General features: G+C 50.0%; 1 protein-coding gene across 1 annotated transcript in view; it reads left to right on the top strand.

Annotated features, from left to right (window-relative positions):
- The first annotated feature begins 4,402 nt into the window (after positions 1 to 4,402).
- The window catches only part of LOC123505895, a 137,427-nt gene continuing 136,829 nt past the window's right edge, over positions 4,403 to 5,000 (top strand). Inside the window, exon 1 of the mRNA XM_045257743.1 lies at positions 4,403 to 4,847. The gene's annotated coding sequence lies outside the window, so the exon portion shown is untranslated. The remainder of the gene's footprint in view (positions 4,848 to 5,000) is intronic.

The following is a 5,000-nucleotide window of genomic DNA, read 5'->3' as shown; positions in this document are numbered from 1 at the left end:
GGAGAGGGAAGTTGAGTGTTATTGAAGAAGAGAGGATAGTTGTCTGGAAGGTTATGTCGAGTAGATAGTTGTAGAAATTGAGTTTTGAGGCATTGAACAAAACCAGGTTTTCTCTGCCCCAATCAGAAACAAGTGAAAGATCAGAAGTTAGGCGTCCTATAGCATCTCGCCTTGAGTCATTTAATTGTTGTTGGGTTGGGCGTCTGTTGAACGCTGTTGAATAATGCAAGGTGGTATCATCAGCATAGGAGTGGATAGGGCATTGAGTCAGATTTAGGAGATCATTGATGAATAATAGAAAGAGAGTGGGTGATAGGACAGAACCCTGTGGAACACCACTGTTGATAGTTTTAGGGAAGAACAGTGACCGTCTACTACAGCAGCAATAGAACGATCGGAAAGGAAACTGGAGATGAAGGTACAGAGAGAAGGATAGAATCCGTAGGAGGGTAGTTTAGAAATTAAAGATTTGTGCCAGACTCTATCGAAGGCTTTCGATATGTCAAGGCCGACAGCAAAGGTTTCACCGAAGTCCCTAAAAGAGGATGACCAAGATTCAGTTAGGAAAGTAAGAAGATCACCAGTAGATCTGCCTTTACGGAAACCATACTGGCAATCAGAGAGAAGGTTGTGAGCTGATAGATGCCTCATTATCTTCCTATTAAGGATAGACTCAAAGGCTTTAGAAAGGCAGGAAATCAAAGCTATAGGGCGGTAGTTAGAAGGATTGGAGTGGTCACCTTTTTAGGGACAGGTTGAATGTGAGCAAACTTCCAGCAAGAAGGATAAATAGAAGTAGAGAGACACAGATGAAAGAGTTTGACCAGGCAGTGAGCGAGTTCGGAAGCACAGTTTTGAGAACAACAGGAGGGACTCCATCCGGACCGTAAGCCTTCCGAGAATCAAGGCCAGAGAGGGCCAGGAAAACGTCTTTATAAAGAATTTTAATTTTAGGGATGAAGTAGTCAGAGGGTGGAGGAGTAGGAGGAATATGCCCAGAATCATCCAAAGTTGAGTTGGTAGCAAAGGTTTGAGCGAAGAGTTCAGCTTTAGAAAAGAAGAGACAGCTGTAGAGCCATCTGGATGAAGTAAAGGAGGGAAAGACGAAGAAGTAAAGTTGTTAGAGATATTATTGGCTAGATGCCAGAAATCTCGAGAGGAGTTAGAATTGGAAAGACTTTGACATTTTCTATTGATGAAAGAGTTTTTAGTAAGTTGGAGAATAGATTTGGCATGATTACGGGCAGAAATATATAGGGCATGAGTTTCAGCAGTTGGATGGCTACGGAACCGTTTGTGAGCCGCCTCTCTATCATTGACAGCACGAGAACAAGCAGAGTTAAACCAAGGCTTTTTAGCTTTAGGGTTAGAGAAAGTATGAGGAATGTATAGCTCCATGCCAGAGATAATCACCTCTGTTATGCGCTCGGCACAAAGAGAAGGATCTCTGACATGAAAACAATAATCATCCCAAGGAAATCAGAATAGTACTGCCTTAGTTCCTCCCACTTAGCAGAGTTAAAATGCCAGAAGCACCTCCGCTTAGGCGGGTCCTGAGGCTGCACTGGAGTGATAGAACAGGTAACGGAAATTAGATTGTGGTCGGAGGAGCCCAACGGAGAGGAAAGTTTAACAGAGTAAGCAGAAGGGTTGGAGGTTAGGAAAAGATCAAGAATGTTGGGCGTGTCTCCAAGGCGGTCAGGAATACGGGTAGGGAACTGCACTAGCTGCTCTAGGTCATGAAGGATAGCAAAGTTGAAGGTTTGTTCACCAGGTTGGTCAGTGAAAGAAGATGAAAGCCAAAGCTGGTGGTGAACATTGAAATCCCTAAAATGGAGATCTCAGCAAAAGGAAAGTGAGATAAGATGTGCTCCACCTTGGAAGTCAAATAGTCAAAGAATTTTACATAGTCAGAGGAATTAGGTGAGAGGTATACAGCACAGATGAATTTAGTTAGAGAGTGACATTGAAGTCTTAGCCAGATGGTAGAAAATTCTGAAGATTCAAGATTGTGGGCACGAGAGCAAGTGGTGTCGTTACGCACGTATGCGCAACATCCAGCTTTGGATTGAAAATGAGGATAGAGCAAGTAGGAGGGAACAGAAAAGGGGCTGCTGTCAGTAGTCACAGACAACTGTGTTTCGGTTAGGAAGAGAAGATGAGGTTTAGTAGAGGAGAGGTGGTGTTCCACAGATTGAAAATTAGAACGAAGGCCACGAATGTTGCAGAAATTGATAGTGAAAGTATTAGATGAAGTGTCAAGACACCCAAGGTCGACAGCAGAGGGGCAGTCCGACCTGGGGACATTTATGGTCCCCTCCCCAGAGGGGGACTCCGAGGCAGGGCGTGGTGAAGCCATTATTAAATTTTGATTTGAAGAGAGTGTAAAAGTGTAAGGTGTTGTAGTGTAGTGTAGGAAGTAGTAGAAGTTGTCTTTAGAGGGCAGGCTGCAGCTGCTCAATTGTATAAATGAGACCACAAAGGGAACCGGGAAGAGAGGACACGGGGAATCACTCAGTCTGCAGCACTGCCTACATCCCCGTAAGTACCTCTCCTGGAGTATTCCACCGGGCGGCAGGTGACTACTGCCTACTCCAGTAAAAAGTTATAATTATTTTTCACCTTTGTCAAGAGAGAGAGAGAGAGAGAGAGAGAGAGAGAGAGAGAGAGAGAGAGTAAAAAGAAAGAAAGGGATGTCCGTTATATCGAAGTGGGGTGCCAAAAGAGAGAGAGAGAGAGAGAGAGAGAGAGAGAGAGAGAGAGAGAGAGAGAGAACCCGTAATATCGAGGTGGTCACTCTAGGATTTGCATTGAGACGCATTCATACATGAGATTCTTATACTCCTATAGCTCTCTCTCTCTGTCTCTCTCTCTCTCTCTCTCTCTCTCTCTCTCTCTCTCTCTCTCTCTCTCTCTCTCTCTCCACTAGAAGAAGCAGCAGCTGTCTAAGAGTGTCCTATGACCGAGGGGAAAGGGAGAAAGGGAGAGGGAGAGGAGGAGGAGGAGGAGGAGGAGGAGGAGGAGGAGGAGGAGGGGCAGCGAGACAGTGGGAGGTTGATGGTGGGACACGAGATGGGAGGGAGAGGGAGAGGGAGAGAAAGACTGGATGGAGAGAGAGAGAGAGAGAGAGAGAGAGAGAGAGAGAGAGAGCTCGGTGGGAAGGCATGGAGGGGGGAGGGAGGGAGAGTTTGTTATTGGAGTGCCGGGAGAAGGGAGGGAGAGAGAGGGAGAGGGGAGGAGCGAGGGCGGTGGGATGGATGGGAGGAAGCAGGGAGGCGGGGTGGCTGGGCGGCTGGCAGGGAGGAGGAGAGAGAGAGGAGAGAGAAAGAGTGAGTGGGGTGGCAGGAGAGAGGTGTTGCAGTCAGATGGGCAGATGAGAGAGAGAGAGAGAGAGAGAGAGAGAGAGAGAGAGAGAGAGAGGGGTGTGTTGGGAGTCAGGGAGGTGCGTGGGGGAGGGTGAGGAGGAGACAGGGAGGTATAGATGGTGGTTTTAGTGGCGGGGTGGGGTGGGGTCTGGAGGTGTCGGGGTGGGTGGAGGCAGGGCGGCGTGGAGGGGACAGTGGAGGTGGTGGTCTCAGTAGCGCGGTGGTTGGAGTGAGGCAGGCGGTCGCAAGAGAGAGGTGGTCGCTACGGAGAGGGGCCTTGCCACTGGAGGGCTGGTGGTGGTGGTGGTGGCGGTGGTGGTGGTAGTGGTAGTGGTGGTGGTGGTGGGACGATCGTGGTGGCGCGGTCGTCGATTTCGGTCGGGTGGTCGTGGGGATTGTGGTGGGGGTGGTGGTGGTGGTGGTGTTGTTGTTGTTGTTGTTGTTGTTGTTGTTTTTGTTGCTATTGGTGGTGGTGGTGGTGGAGAGGAAGGGACACGGGTGGTGTTGTATGGAGGAATAGTAGTTGTTGTGGTGTTGGTAGTAGTAGTGGTGGTGGTGGTGGTGATAGGGTTGATAGTGAAGGTTGGGGGTAGTGGTAGGTGGTCTGTATGGTAGGGAAGGGGCAGGGGGTTGCGGTTTTAATGGAAGGGTGGTGGAGGGATGGATAGCAGTGGAGGAGGAGGAGGAGGAGGAGGAGGTGGTCTGGTTGGGTAGAGGCGGGGCATGGAGAGGCATTGGCTGGGGAGGTATGGAGTGGTGGTATAGGGGAGGGGAGAGAGGGGGCGGTTCGGGTGTGACAGTTGACAAGTCCTCACAGTAAGGGTCCGCCCCATCTCCCTCTCCCTCCCCATAACTCCCCTCCACCACCACCATGCCGCCCCGCCTTGCCCCGTGCCCGTGCTGGTATCGGGGAGCGAGGGAGGGGGCGGGGCAGGTCGGGACGGGGCGGCTGACGGGGTAGGCGGAGTGGGCATGCGGTCTTATCACTGCTGTGGTGCCCCAGTGGATGCCAACGGGAGTGGAGGAGCTGAAGGAAGAGCGGCAATCTTTCCCACCATATGGCTAGAGCGATACAGCTTCAGCGTGAGCCACACACACACACACACACACACACACACACCGCTCAAACTCAAAGCGCACGATCACACACTCCCGACACCGGTTTCTCTCCATTCTTCACTCCTCGTCGCTTACACCCGCCAGGTTATCATCCATGCCCCAAACACTCCTTGCTCGTCGTGACATGCATACCTTTCCGCCCTTCGTGTGCATTTGGATGGATAAAGTCACTCTGAGCTGCAGTACAACACGTTTTCCCGCAAGTGGCATCGTCCAGCCAGTGTGATCGGCAGTGTGAGCTGAGAGGTTGGACGGGTGATATGTAATGCGCTGTGCTCTGGGCTGGTAACTCTCGTGCTGAAAATATACACAAACTCTTAGCCAAACCAAGATGGATGTGTGCACGCGCGTGTTTTCATAGGTGTGAGTATCCTATGTGCGTGTGGAGGCCCTAGTGTGTGTGTATGTGTGCACGTGAATTTTACCCACCGATGTTGTGTTTGTGTTATATTAGTGGCAAGCTTTGAGGATTGTGAACTGAATGTAAGTGTGGTTACGTTTCTTTGTAAATGTAGT

This window comes from Portunus trituberculatus, chromosome 18 (genome assembly GCF_017591435.1).
Source record: "Portunus trituberculatus isolate SZX2019 chromosome 18, ASM1759143v1, whole genome shotgun sequence".
NCBI classification, from domain to species: Eukaryota; Metazoa; Arthropoda; class Malacostraca; order Decapoda; family Portunidae; genus Portunus; species Portunus trituberculatus.
Note: the sequence above shows the minus strand (reverse complement) of the source record. Positions and strands in the feature narration are given on the sequence as shown.